General features: G+C 35.9%; 1 non-coding gene across 1 annotated transcript; it reads right to left on the bottom strand.

Annotated features, from left to right (window-relative positions):
* Positions 1 to 14819: 14819 nt before the first annotated feature.
* On the bottom strand, positions 14820 to 14926 carry LOC139860914 (small nucleolar RNA R71). Its single transcript, XR_011763540.1, has one exon. It is a non-coding gene; the product is annotated as a small nucleolar RNA R71 (small nucleolar RNA).
* Between the last annotated feature and the right edge of the window lie 334 nt (positions 14927 to 15260).

Here is a 15260-nt window from a genome sequence, read left to right as displayed (position 1 = left end):
TCCTCGCCGTGGGGTGCTCCGGTTTTGTTTGTGAAAAAGAAAGATGGAAGCATGCGAATGTGCATCGACTATAGGGAGTTGAATAAAGTGACGATCAAGAATCGTTATCCATTACCTCGGATCGACGATTTATTTGATCAACTCCAAGGTGCTACGTATTTTTCTAAGATCGATTTACGGTCTGGCTATCATCAAGTGCGGGTCCGTGAGGAAGACATCGAGAAAACGGCCTTTCGGACGCGTTACGGGCATTATGAGTTTGTGGTTATGCCTTTTGGTCTCACGAATGCACCGGTGGCATTCATGGATTTAATGAACCGAGTGTGCCAACCTATGTTGGACAAGTCGGTAATCGTGTTCATTGATGACATACTCGTTTATTCCAAGAGTATGAAGGAACATGAACACCATTTATGTGAAGTGTTGAAGACGTTGCGAAGGGAGAAATTGTATGCTAAGTTCTCCAAATGTGAATTTTGGCTAAGGGAAGTTCAATTCCTTGGTCATATTGTGAATCAAGAAGGTATTATGGTAGACCCGGGGAAGATCGAAACGGTGAAAAGTTGGAGTCGACCGACTACGCCTACGGAAATCCAAAGTTTTCTCGGATTGGCCGGTTATTATCGTCGGTTTATTCAAGACTTTTCTAAGATTGCTTCTCCTTTGACGAAGTTGACGAGGAAGAATGTTAAATTTAATTGGGAAAATGAACAAGAAGTCGCCTTTCAATTGTTGAAAGAGAAGTTATGTCAAGCTCCGGTGTTGGTGTTACTGGAAGGGATTGAAGACATGGTGGTTTATTGTGATGCTTCGTTGAATGGACTCGGGTGTGTTCTGATGCAAAGAGGTAAAGTCATCGCTTATGTCTCTCGACAATTAAAAGAACACGAGACGAGGTACCCGACTCATGATTTAGAGATGGCGGCAGTTGTGCATGCGTTGAAAATTTGGCGCCATTACTTGTATGGTGTCAAGTGTACGATATATTCGGATCACAAGAATTTGAAACATCTCTTTACTCAACGAGATTTGAATTATCGTCAACGTAGGTGGATGGATGTAGTGAAAGATTATGATTGCGTGATACTTTATCATCCGGGTAAGGCGAACGTTGTTGCGGACGCCTTGAGTCGAAAGAGTACACATCCGGCGATAAAGGTGGGATCGTTACGTTTGATTATCACTAATGACTTTCTTGAAAAGATGGGTGAAGATCAAATAGAGGCTTATGTTCACAATAAGCACACGGAACGAATCGTTGGCCAATCGGAGTTCATTACAATGGGCTCGCGTGGCTTGTTGTCCTTTCAAGGAAGGGTGTGGGTACCCAAGATGGGGGATTACCGGCGAATGCTACTTGATGAAGCACATAAGTCCAAGTATTCCATTCATCCGGGTGCAACGAAAATGTACTATGATTTGAAGAAAGATTATTGGTGGCCCGGCATGAAACGTGATGTGGTTAAGTATGTTGAACAATGCGTCACGTCCTTGCAAGTCAAAGCCGAACACCAAAAGCCTTACGGTAAGTTACAACCATTGGAAGTCCCGAAATGGAAATGGGAGTACATTACCATGGACTTTATTACCAAGTTACCGAAGACGGCGCGAACCCAATACGATACGATTTGGGTGATTATTGATAGATTGACGAAGAGTGCCTTGTTTCTTCCCATTCGGGAAACGATATCATCGGAGACTTTAGCTAAGTTGTTTATAAAGGAGGTGATATCAAGACATGGGGTTCCGGTATCTATTGTTTCGGATCGAGATACTCGCTTTACATCTCGGTTTTGGAACAAGTTTCATGAAGATATGGGTACTCAATTGAAAATGAGCACGGCGTATCATCCTCAAACGGACGGTCAAACCGAGCGTACTAACCAAACGCTAGAGGATATGTTAAGGGCGTGTATTATTGATTTTGGTGGAAGTTGGGACGAGCACTTACCCTTGGTGGAATTCTCATACAATAATAGTTACCACACTAGTATTGGGATGCCACCATACGAGATGCTCTATGGGCGTAGATGTCGAACTCCCATTTTTTGGGGAGAAATGGGTCAACGAGAAATCGAAAGTTCCGATTTGGTTTTGGAGACGAATAGTAAAATTGAAATGATTCGGGCTCGACTTAAAGCGGCGCAAGATAGACAAAAGTCTTATGCCGATAAAGGTAGAAGAACGATTGAGTTTCAAGAAGGTGATATGGTGATGCTTAAGGTTTCTCCATGGAAGGGTGTGATTCGGTTTAGGAAGCGAGGAAAGTTAGATCCTCGGTTTATTGGTCCTTTCAAGGTATTGGCACATGTTGGTGAGGTTGCTTATCGATTAGAGTTACCCGAAGAACTTGCGGGAATTCATAATACGTTCCATGTTTCCCATCTTCGCAAGTGTCTTGTGGATGACTCGACTTGGGTGCCATTGGATGAGATTACTTTGAATAACAAGTTAGAGTATGCGGAAGAACCGGTTACAATCCTTGATGAAAAGGTTAAGATGTTGCGGAACAAGGAAGTTAGAACCTTCAAAGTGCAATGGCGACATCGAAGGGGTTCCGAGTTTACATGGGAATCCGAAGAGTTTGTTTTGGCTTATCTTCCGGCTTGTCATGCGGCTTGGATCGCGAGGACGCGCTCCGATCTAAGTAGGGGAGAGTTGTAACACCCCGCTTTTCCGTACACGCTTAAAGGTACACACCTAATCAATTATACGTCTATAACTTGCTCGTTATGTGGCTAAGTTAGCTAACATGTTAGTTACTTGAGAATGTGTATATTATAAATGTTGAATGCATGCGCGAACGTGTTTACCTACGTGTCACGATGGCATTGAGTCGTGTGAGACTCAAGGTTGGGGTTAGTATGTGTATTAAAGTGAGCGTTTGGGTTATTAGTTATGGAAACCTTGGAAAATTGATTAGCTAGTCGAGGGCACCAGTTCCAGGCAATTGTCGCGCCGCGATACAGGGCTCCGCGACGCGACACATCAAGCAAAGACTTGATCAGAACTTGGATTAAAGGGTGCTGTTTTTCATGTGTTTCGTCGCGCCGCGACGTTTAGTGCCGCGCCGCGGCAGGCCTGCTGGCCAGGTTCCGGTTTTAGGTTAAATTAAGAGATTTTGAGGGGCAAAATGGTAAATGGACGTATAGATCAGATGGGTGCATTAAATCTGGTCCACTAGTTCATTTATTTCATTTTCCTTTTTCATTTTCTTTCAATTTCTCTCCCAAAACTCTAACACCCATTTGGATTCAAAGTGAGATTGAGAGAGGAAGGATTTAGGGTTGATCTTTGGAGCAAGTATTAAAGTTGTTCCTTGTGACTCTAGCTACGTGGTGATAGTCTCGGTACTTGGCTTTGAAGTTTAGAAGCGATTATTCATCATCCTTGCGTCAAGGTGAGTGGAATAATTATGCGTGAACGTATATAATGTATTTATTTGTGTGGTATGAATGTGGAAGTGTCGCGGTGTTCAAGACACCACATTCTAGGTAACGAGTAGTATTGTCGCGGTGCTTAAGACACTACTCCTTGTGTAATTGACTTGTGGGATTGTCGAGGTATTTAAGACACCACAATGTCGTGAGAGTGGAAGTGTCGCGGTGTTCAAGACACCACTCATTGTATTGAATGAAGTGTGGATTCGTCGCGGTGTTTAGGACGCCACATTGTTGTAAGGGTGAGTTAGTCGCGGTGTTTAAGACATCACCCGGGGGACTAGTGATTACGCGGTGTATAAGTAACACTAGTGGATGTTATGAACTCCAACGGACTTACATGTACCGTTCTCTTGTATACTTGGTTAACCATGGTTGTGCGAATTGTACTTAGCATATTATATTGTGAACTATATGCTATTATTGTTGCTAGCGTAATGTGGAACGTGGATAGTAGTTTATGCATGATGGATTGCATGTTTGTTGAATTGCTAGCTCGTATGTGGTATTGTGTAAGTGTATGCAAGTAAGTAGGTTATATATGATCATGTTTAATTATTGAATTCACTAAGCGTTAGCTTACCCCTCTCGTTGTTTATCTTTTAGTTGCAGGTGAGGATAAAGGGAAGGGGATTGTCGGGCACTAGATGCCCTTGATGATGTGCTTGTAGGAGCTTTTGGAAGTTGGCCACCTTTTGGGTAGTTTAGTCCCAAACCATGCTCGTCGGGTCGATTTGGTTAATAAACTACCATTGTATTCGGTCAAACTTGTATTAACTTAATTAACGGCCATTGTGCCTTTTGTAAACATTGGTAATGGTTGTACGGTTTAATGAAACTTGTGAGTTGGTCTACATATTTAATTGGCGCATAAATGTGTATATTATAAAAAAAAAATTTATAGCGTACGGAGTACGGGTTGGGTTGTTTCAAGAAGACGATGTCTAAAGCATGGATTGCAATGAGGTACATGTATTCTATCCTTCTAATTATGAAGAATTGTTAGATGATTACAAGACTATTAAATTTGTGTATGATATTAGTCGTGACAAAGTAAAACTTTTGGAGAAAGAATTACACAAAGTTAGACAACTTAACAAAGTTTTAATTGATGAAAATAACTCTTTGAAAATAAAACTTGAAAGGATAACTATTTGTGATTCATCAAGAGGTAAACATGAAATGAATGTATGTCACGACTCTAGTAAACACAAATCTTGTAATCAAAGTCCATTGTCTATTATTAGGAAAATTAAAAACATGGGAAAAATGGACCAAGCTAGCAATTCCATGGTAGGGATAAGTCAAGGATTGGGTAATCTTAAAATCAATCAAAATCAATGATCAAAATACTAATGAGAATAACCTTCTCACAAGACTTTGTATAAATGAAAGGTTTTTCTTACTTGCCTTAGAATTGTGTATTTATGTGAAAACATGTATTGCATGCTAAATACTAGATTGATGCGTTTTGTGTATACTATGTGTGATTGAATATAAATATATATACATATAGATATAGTATATTACGTGTCATTGATGATTAAACATCGGGAGGATGTAATCATTCAATGTTAGGAAAAGAAAACTTGTCCTCAAGTATTCTATAGAACCTAAGAATCGTCAAAACGCATTCGAAGAAAGAAGAAGTGAAGACACGAGTGATCGGAAGGATCCACGGCAGCACCACGGCTGACCGTATACTCGATCGCAGACTCCTGTCCTGTGCATGGAAAAATATCTACATGGATAACACCACGGTCGACCGTGCTTTGACCGTGCGTGGTCTGATTCTGTTTTAAATTAAATTAAACCCTTACTTTTATTTCTTTTCAACCCACTTCAAAACACACATACCTACACACGGCTGAGGAGATCGACCGCAATGAAAAGAATGCTCATTCCCTCAATTTCAATTCCTACTTTCGGTATGATTAATCCTTGCTTTCCTAACATTCAATTGTGTTTGTATGATGAATTAGGGTTATGAAGAAACCCTAACTAGAATGAATCAAAACCTAAATTGATGCAAACAATTGAAATTGTTCTTGAAGAACAATTTAGAAACGATTGTAGTAATGATTATTGGATATCTATGCATTGATTTAACTTTGGATAATTCTAAGGTTCATTATACATCTAGGTTAGATTTTCATAGAAGCATTGTTCATATGATATGAATGACATTGTTGCAAATTGAGTGTAATAATGTTGAATGTCAAAACATGTGTTGATGATAATTTCAAAAGTCTAGAATACATATGAACTTTGTGAAAATCTTAATCTAGTTGCAAACTCATTGACACTAATGAAGAGTGAAAATGTGAAGAACATTAACATCAAAACGTCTAAGTATTGATGATAATTAAAGTTTGCAAAGCTTGTTGCCTACAATTGAATTATGCACTTTGAATTAATTAAAAGTGTCAATGTGCAGAAAATGGCAAATCGAGGAGAAAGCTCATCTAACTTTCGCCCACACCAATCAACACTTAACAGAGAAAGAGTGAAAGATCGAACAATAGCAGAAGGAAGGAGAATTGAAGCAAAAGATTTTCCTGAAATGGTGGCAGCTTTCTCAGATTTAAACTGGAATGTATTTCTTGATCTAGATGGACCAATTTATCCATCACTCGTCCGAGACTTTTACTCTAGCTTCGTCTATACCAACGGTTTGTTACCTTTAGGCTAAAAGCTTCAAGAACTACAGTAACACTGCAAGATTTTGGAAAACTTCTAGATGTTCCAGCAAATGGAGAAAGGTTCTTCGACACAGGACACAGTCTGACCTATCTTCCTGATTTCATCAATAAAGATGATGCTATTTGAACACTGTGTGAAGACAATGCTCCGAGAGGAGAAATTCTCAATCAAGGAGTGTTGAGCAAACACCTGCGAAAGAAGTTCTGAATATGGAACACGGTGATCAACTACAATGTGTACTGTAGAATGAAAAATCGCTCACATATTCATGCTGTTCAGATGGCTCTTCTTTGGTGCCTAGAAATGCAAATTCCAGTAAACATGGCATACTTTATGGCCATACGAATGAGAAATGTGCCAAAAGACTCAACAAGATCTCTTCCTTATGGAATGCATCTTACGAAGTTATTTGTCAAATTAAAGGCAACAGATGACATTCGCATAAATCCAACCTATTAAATATTTAATCATCATACCTTAACATTGATGGGGTGGGATGATGAAGATGACTCTGATGAGATTGAAAGGGTTTATGAAGCCATGACCAACTCTCAAATCAACTTGGAAGATATATCCGATAGTGATGAAGAATAGTTTCTGGATGAAGCAAATGATCCTTTTTATGGCTTGGATCGTGATTCAAAAGTTGAACGAATCTACTTAAATCAAGCTAAGATAAAGAAGTATCAATCCAAGATCAGCCGGCTACTAAAGAAAGCGAAAAAGGCGTTTTCATGTCGAAGTAGTAGTGATGTGAGAATTGGAAGGTGAAGAAAGTGAGAGAATTTAAAATGTTGGTTGAATAACTTGTTTGTAATAATTGAATGTGTGACTATTTGAATATTTCTTGGTTAGAATCTGTTTAATTTAAGTTAGTTAATTTATGCTTCTAACAGTTTCCCACTTTCAACTACACGGTCGACCGTAGCATCGACCGTGTATGTGTCTGACACTTCTTCTTCTCTCTCCTGGAAAAATAAATGCACATTGAACCTCTCAAAACTAATTGGATCTGGTTTCAAAGTATCATTCACAAATTAGCATACTTGAATATGATCAAAATTCTCAAAAGATTCAATTACTCCAAAAGGCAATGAAAGTTTAAATGAAGGTTCATCTTTTTCCCTTTAAATTGAGAAGATTATGATACAAAACTCACTACACCATCTCACTCAAAATGAGTCAAGCAAACAACTCTCCTAACAATCCTTTTGTGATTGACTTGTCATCTTCAGTTTCTGACTCCTTTGACAATCACTTTCCTAACACCCAAGAAGAACGAGATGTGATCAACTGCAACCGACAAATGGTTAGCACTAGACCAATTACTGAAGGTTGTATGGTCACTATTGAGCATTTTTCGAAAGAGCTTCTCGAAAATTTTGCTTACATAAAATGGGATTCATTCTTAACCTTAAAAGGTCCCATTCACTCCACTCTTGTTCGTGAATTCTACGCTAACTATGAATTCACTCCCCCAAATAACGTCAAATTTCGGTTGTTTGACAAAGGGTTTTCCATGTCTCTTAAGGACTTTGGAAGATTCATGCATGTTCCCGATGAAGGCGTGGAATGTTTCTCCTATAGTCCATATCTCCTCTGTCTTCCCGAATTTGTCACAAAAGGTGACATCATCAAAACCTTTTGTCAAAGGCCAATCAATTACATTGAAATCTGAAGTGATGGTCTTAAGGCAAATCATCTTGCGCCTAAGTTTGACCTTTGGCTCAAAGTCATAAGTCACAATATCTACTGCAAGGGGGAAACACTATCCACAAACGTTCATGCATGTGAAGCCTCACTACTCTGGTGTCTCCAACACCGAATTCAAGTCAACATGGCACTATTCATGCCAAAGAGGATGAATGGATTGGTGTACAATGAATCTCTATGTCTTCCCTATGGAGCACACTTAACGAAGCTCTTCACACAACTGTGTGTTCGTGACGTACATCCTGTTGGTCTAACCTCCCTCCCAATCAACTACGATTCGGTTTGACCTTTTAAAGAAGAAACAGAAGGAGAGAACACACTTTCCTGGAGTGTTACGGGATCTGATGATAGTGTGGAAGATGACCAGTTCATTGGTCTATTATCCTCCACTCAAATATCCATCCTTCATCGTCAGAATCGTCGAACTCACAAGATCCTGCGACGCTTTCTGAACAATCTTATTTGTGGAAAATGCTCATCTCACCCAAGCACATCTCATCCCATGTAGAACAAACTTAGGATTGATCCACTGTACCCTCCATGCATATTTTCATATATGCATCACTATGTTTCATGCTTGCTTTGAATAAAATGTGTGCTTGTTATATTTTAATATATGTTTTTCCAACGTGCACAATTTAAGGGGGAGTTTTGTTCTAAGGGCGAGCTTAGTTCTAGGGGGAGCTAACCTTTTTGCTTCGACAAAAGGGGGAGGAAGATGGATACAAGTGATTGTTAACACTTGCATATTTATAGCAAAATGTCCCTCATCACTTGTATGTTTGTCATCATCAAAAAGGAGGAGAATGTTGGTTGAATGTGGGTTAATACACTAAACAATAAACTTAAGTATAATTAACCAAAGTGTAATCAACCAAAGAATATGTTTTGATGATGACACACACATACGCATAAGTGATGACTGACATCTTAACATAAAACACGCAAGGTCACTAATCCATACTTTATCTTGCAAACGACCAAGTTAAACATAGGTTAAAGAATGAAATTAAAAGTTCAGGTAAACACACGGTCGAGGTATGGTCGATCGCATAGTCAACCGTGAAACCCCAAACTGAATTGCAACGCAGTTTTGTGAAAACAAGTTGCACGGTCGCCACCACGGTCAGCCGCAGTGCGACCACAGTTTCTTCTGTCACCGTTTTTGACCAAATAAAGTTTGACTAGTTCCCGAAATCTATAATTCATGAAACCTTTCTCAACATGCTTAGAATAGATGCCTTCTCCATACTCAATTGAGTTTTGGTCATAAAAACACTAATTGTGATTAATTACGCCTAATGACATCTTAATGACAAATTAACCAAGATTAGGCATAACACATAAGTGTTAATCAACAACTTGTGATCTTAATTCTTATCTAGATATCCTTAGTATGATCATCAAGTACCAACACACTTAAGCCAATGTCACTAGAACAATAATTGCTATTAGAAATGACTTAGTGATTAATTAAGGCTAAATGAAGAACCATGCTCTCAAGGTTAAACTAGAAATGACTTAGTAATCCTAAAACACACTTAGATACATTTAGGATGGTCACCAAGTCCCAACTAGAGATTGATCTTCCCTTGTGCATGTGTTGGACATTAATGTGTGCTTACACATTAATCATGTAATGTGTTATATTGCACATTATACTTATTAAGTGCTTGAATTATAAGTTGTGCAAGTATCTATATGATTGATCTTAGAATAACTATCTCTTGCTATGTGAGTATTACATGCTACTTGCCAATATGCTTAATACTCATAAACTTGTCAACTTGATTAATATATTTGCTATGTGCTCATTAGTTAGGATTCAAGTAACTAATCTACTCCAATAGATTAAGTGTAAAATGGTTCACAATGAAATTGTAGTCAATTGTCTATTTGGTCTAGTCTAAGTAACTAAGTGTGATTGCTTGTTCAAGAATAACTTAACCTTAATGTCTCTACATACTTCATGATTATCTTATAGAGACATTATTCAATTAATCCCTAACTAAACTAAAATGAAACATGACTTGTGATTAATTGGAACTAGGAAGTTAATGATATAGTGACTAGCCTTTAGAATTGAACCAAGAGCATTAATGTGACTAACTAAGTCTTGAGCAAACTGAAATTTCCCTAAATATCAATCAAGACACTTCTCCAAGAATGTTGGATTTGTCACTTTTGGAATGATTAGTCACTTTCATGTAATAAGACCAAATCTCACACACTTAATGCATATAGTACTTGTATAGGATGTTTGGTTTCTTTTGCAGGTGCTAGAAGGAGTAAAGGTGCCAAAATGTGGTGTTCAAGTCTGAGTCAAACGGCTATACAATGGATACCAATTTTAGACTGGAACACGCACGGTCACACCACGGTCGACCGTGCAGGTAACCGTGTGTCAACGGCTACTTTTTGAATCCTACTATAAAAGGCAAACATTTAAGTGCATTTGAAGCTGACCCTCTTGCACATTTCAAAGGCTTATCTCCAGTGATCACAAGTGCATCAACTACTACTCAAATGTGATCAAGCAAGAGAAGATTCTAAGATCTTATAGATATAGAATTGGGTTGTTGTAAACTTACTAATCAATATAATTTATCTTGTGAGTTTACTTAATGTAATGTGTGTCCTACTATTGTGTTAGAATCATCATTGCAGAGTGTATAAGTCTTGCAACTTCAATTAGTGGAAGCATAGTGATAATGCTAATAACGAACATATATTTTATAGCATTATCCCTCAAGAAAGACAAGCTTTTAGTTGCAATTGTTCTATTTACAAGTGATATTCGTTTAAATAATAATAGGTAAAGACAAAAGATAGATTCGACAATTTGAAGACGCATACGACCAAAAATCTCAAAAGTACAAATTACAATCAAAGAGGTTCCAATTATTGATAAGAAACGTCTCGAAATTACAAGAGTACAAGATTCAAAACGCAAAGTACAAGATATTAAATTGTACGCAAGGACGTTCGAAAATCCGGAACCGGGACCAGAGTCGACTCTCAACGCTCGACGCAATGGACTAAAAATTACAAGTCAACTATGCACATAAATATAATATAATATTTAAATAATTCTTATAATTATTTATATATTATATAATATAAAAATCCGTCGGTAAACAAAGAGCCAAAGCTGGGTGAGCTGTAAAAACAAACTCCGCGAGTTGCGGAGTTTGAAGAAGGAAAATGCCGCGAGTCGCGGAGATCACCTGGATGAAAATTCCTATAAAAGGCAACGCATTCTGATCGTAAAAATATCAATATATCCATTAATCTATCTCTCTCTCAATATATACGTAATATATATATATTTTAATTTTAATTTTAATTTTAATTTTAATTTTAATTTTAAATCCTAATAATAAGGGTATGTTAGCGAATGTTGTAAGGGTATAAGTCGAAATTCTGTCCGTGTAACGCTACGCTATTTTTAATCATTGTAAGTTATGTTCAACCTTTTTAATTTAATGTCTAGTAGCTAAGTTATTATTATGCTTATTTAATCCGAAGTAATCATGATGTTGGGCTAATTACTAAAATTGGGTAATTGGGCTTTGTAACATAATTGGGGTTTGGACAAAAGAACGACACTTGTGGAAATTAGACTATGGACTATTAATGGGCTTTATATTTGTTTAACTAAATGATAGTTTGTTAATTTTAATATAAAGATTTACAATTGGACGTCCCTATAAATAACCATATACACTCGATCGGATACGATGGGCGGGGTATTTATATGTACGAATAATCGTTCATTTAACCGGACACGGGAATGGATTAATAGTCACTAGAATTATTAAAACAGGGGTGAAATTATGTACAAGGACACTTGGCATAATTGTTAACAAAGTATTAAAACCTTGGGTTACACGCAGTCGATAATCTGGTGTAATTATTAAACAAAGTATTAAAATCTTGTTACAGTTTAAGTCCCTAATTAGTTGGAATATTTAACTTCGGGTATAAGGATAATTTGACGAGGACACTCGCACTTTATATTTATGACTGATGGACTGTTATGGACAAAAACCAGACGGACATATTAAATAATCCAGGACAAAGGACAATTAACCCATGGGCATAAAATTAAAATCAACACGTCAAACATCATGATTACGGAAGTTTAAATAAGCATAATTCTTTTATTTCATATTTAATTTCCTTTATTTTATATTTAATTGCACTTCTAATTATCGCACTTTTATTTATTGTTATTGTATTTAATTGCACTTTTAATTATCGTACTTTTTAATTATCGCAATTTTATCGCACTTTTATTTATCGCAATTTCCTTATCGTTATTTACTTTACGCTTTAAATTAAGTCTTGTATTTATTTTTAATATTTTACATTAGGTTTTAACTGCGACTAAAGTTTTTAAAATCGACAAACCGGTCATTAAACGGTAAAAACCCCCCTTTATAATAATAATATTACTTATATATATATTTGTATTTTTATAAAATAAAACTAATATAGCGTTAAGCTTTGTTTAAAAGATTCCATGTGGACCGAACCGGACTTACTAAAAACTACACTACTGTACGATTAGGTACACTGCCTATAAGTGTTGTAGCAAGGTTTAATTATATCTATTCTCTAAATAAATAAATATCTTGTGTAAAATTGTATCGTATTTAATAGTATTTCCTAGTAAAATATAAGCTATTTCATATACACCTCGCATAACATCAAGTATTTTTGGCGCCGCTGCCGGGGAACTCAATTTCTTGCTTAAAAGCCGAAAGCGCAAACGCTAATAAAAAAAAGTAAATTTTTATTTTTAGTTTACTTTTATAAAAAGACGCTTTTGTAAAAATACGTTTTAAATATTTGAAAACATAAAAAGAAAACAAAAATATAAATATTTTTAAGAGTTTGTTAAATATTTAAGTTTTATAAAGTTTCTTTATTTTTATTTTATAAAAATATAAGTTTTATTTAAATATTGTGTTTTTATTTAAAACAAAAAATCAAAAATCGAAAAAATTTTATATATAAATCTAGTTTTAAGATTTTTATTTATAAAATTGAAACATATTTTTATTTCTATTCTAGTTTTTAAAATATAAGTTTTATTAAATTTATATAAATATTTTAATTAAATTAAAAACAGAAAAATATAATTTAAAAAAAAATATAATTACGTCGAAACGTGTCAACCGAAATAGCCTGTCATCCGGAATTCAGAACCCCGCGACTCGCGGAGGTTTTTGCCACTTGGAACCGCGACTCGCGGAGCCGCCCTGACACACGTGACCAGAAACCCTAATCGCAATTAATACGGGGTAATTATTATTATTATTAACTTTAAACCTAATTAGGTTATTTATATTATATTAATTAATTTAGTTTTATTTATTATTTGTTTTAATTAGTTTAATTAGTTTAATTAAGTTTTAAATTTAATAATTTTATTAAATAAATAATATAAAAATAATATTTTTATAAAAAAAATTGTAATTTTTACAACTTTTAGTATATTTTTATATTTTGTCCCTTTTTAATTGTTTTAGCGTAATATTTGTGTTTTTCGCTCATATTTAGTTTTAAACATAGTTTTTGCCATAGTTATTTTTACTTCTAGATTTTTAGGCTTTGCCGTAAAATCCCTTAAGTACCTTTTCTTTAGACTAAGATTTAAGTGCTTTAGAATTTTGCGACGCCTTTTTAAGTTTTAGTGCCTTTTTAAGATATTGCCATTTGGGATATAGTTTTACTTGTAAGCTTTAATATTTTTAGACGCCTTTTACCTATGTATCAATTATCATTCCAATTAGTAATCTCAGTTTGCGATTATAATTTTAAGTTAGTGATAGTAATAAGGTTGGGTTAGTCGAGTGTTTTTAAGTTTTATAAGTCACTCTTTTTCTTTTTCGACTCCTTTTCTTTTTCGACCTTTTTCGACGCACTCTTTTTCTTTCTTATTTCTCGTCATTCTAGTTTTAGGACATAGATTTTTATTCTACTTCTTATCTAAATTTCTTAAAATTACGAAAATTTATTTTAAGTGGTTAAATTGATAGACATCAAAATTTTCTGGTTCGTAGTAATAGTTGGATTTGTACGTGGACCGGGTTATTGGAGCCAAACAGTCCTCAATTATATTGAGACAAACGAATCATGCCCCTCTGCTGCATCTTTTGGCTATTCGAAACGTGGGAAAAATCAGAAAAGTCTATTAATTGGATAACTTATATAATTTTTCTTTCCTTTTAAAAACTAATAGGATATTCAGTGAATGCACCGAGCAAGACGTTCACCACCTTTTGTACGTTCACCACCTGTAACTAGATCAAGACATCTAGCTAATATTACCGCCGTTGATTTTTCTTTAGAATCGTCATCCAGTCAACCAAGTACTCCAAGTCAAATTTCCGATAATCCATTTTTTGAATCCGACCTTACAATTGAGAATCCGGAGAATATTCAGGGACGATTCGTAGATCCTGAACCATTAATTTTTCCTCCGGAACCACCATTCATTCAAACAGAGATTGTTGAGGAACGAACCATTAAATCAGAATCCTCTAGTGATTCCAATTCAATAAATTCAATTATGGAGAATCTGGAACCTTTAAGTATGGAAGATCGAATAAGAGCTAAACGTACTGGCCAAGGTCACGCAATTACTCATCCTGACATTAATGCGCCAGATTATGAAATCAAAGGACAAATTCTACATATGGTGACTAATCAATGCCAATTTAGTGGTGCGCCGAAGGAAGATCCAAATGAACATCTTCGTACCTTTAATAGGATCTGCACACTATTTAAAATCCGAGAAGTGGAGGATGAACAGATATACTCATGTTATTTCCCTGGACTTTAAAGGGAGAAGCCAAAGATTGGTTGGAATCGTTACCTGAAAGGGCGATTGATACATGGGACGTTTTAGTTGAAAAATTTCTTAAACAATTCTTTCCTGCATCTAAAGCCGTAAGACTTCAAGCAGAAATTGTTACGTTCACACAGAAACCAAATGAAACTCTATATGATGCATGGAAAAGATTTGGAAAGTTATTAAGAGGATGTCCGCAACATGGTTTAGACACCTGTCAAATAGTACAAATATTCTACCAAGGATGCGACATCACTACAAGGAAAGACATCGATATAGCAGCTGGTGGTTCCATTATGAAGAAAACCAAAACTGATGCTTATAAAATTATTGATAACACTGCTTCCCACTCACATGAGTGGCACCAAGAAAAAGATATCGTTAGATCATCTAAAGCAGCTAGAGCCGATTCTAGCCATGACTTAGATTCCATTTCCGCAAAGATAGATGCTGTCGAGAGACGAATGGAAAAAATGACTAAAGATATACACTCAATACGAATTAGTTGTGAGCAGTGTGGAGGACCACATTTGAGAAAAGAT

Source organism: Rutidosis leptorrhynchoides, chromosome 7 (genome assembly GCF_046630445.1).
Source record: "Rutidosis leptorrhynchoides isolate AG116_Rl617_1_P2 chromosome 7, CSIRO_AGI_Rlap_v1, whole genome shotgun sequence".
NCBI lineage: Eukaryota > Viridiplantae > Streptophyta > Magnoliopsida > Asterales > Asteraceae > Rutidosis > Rutidosis leptorrhynchoides.
Note: the sequence above shows the minus strand (reverse complement) of the source record. Positions and strands in the feature narration are given on the sequence as shown.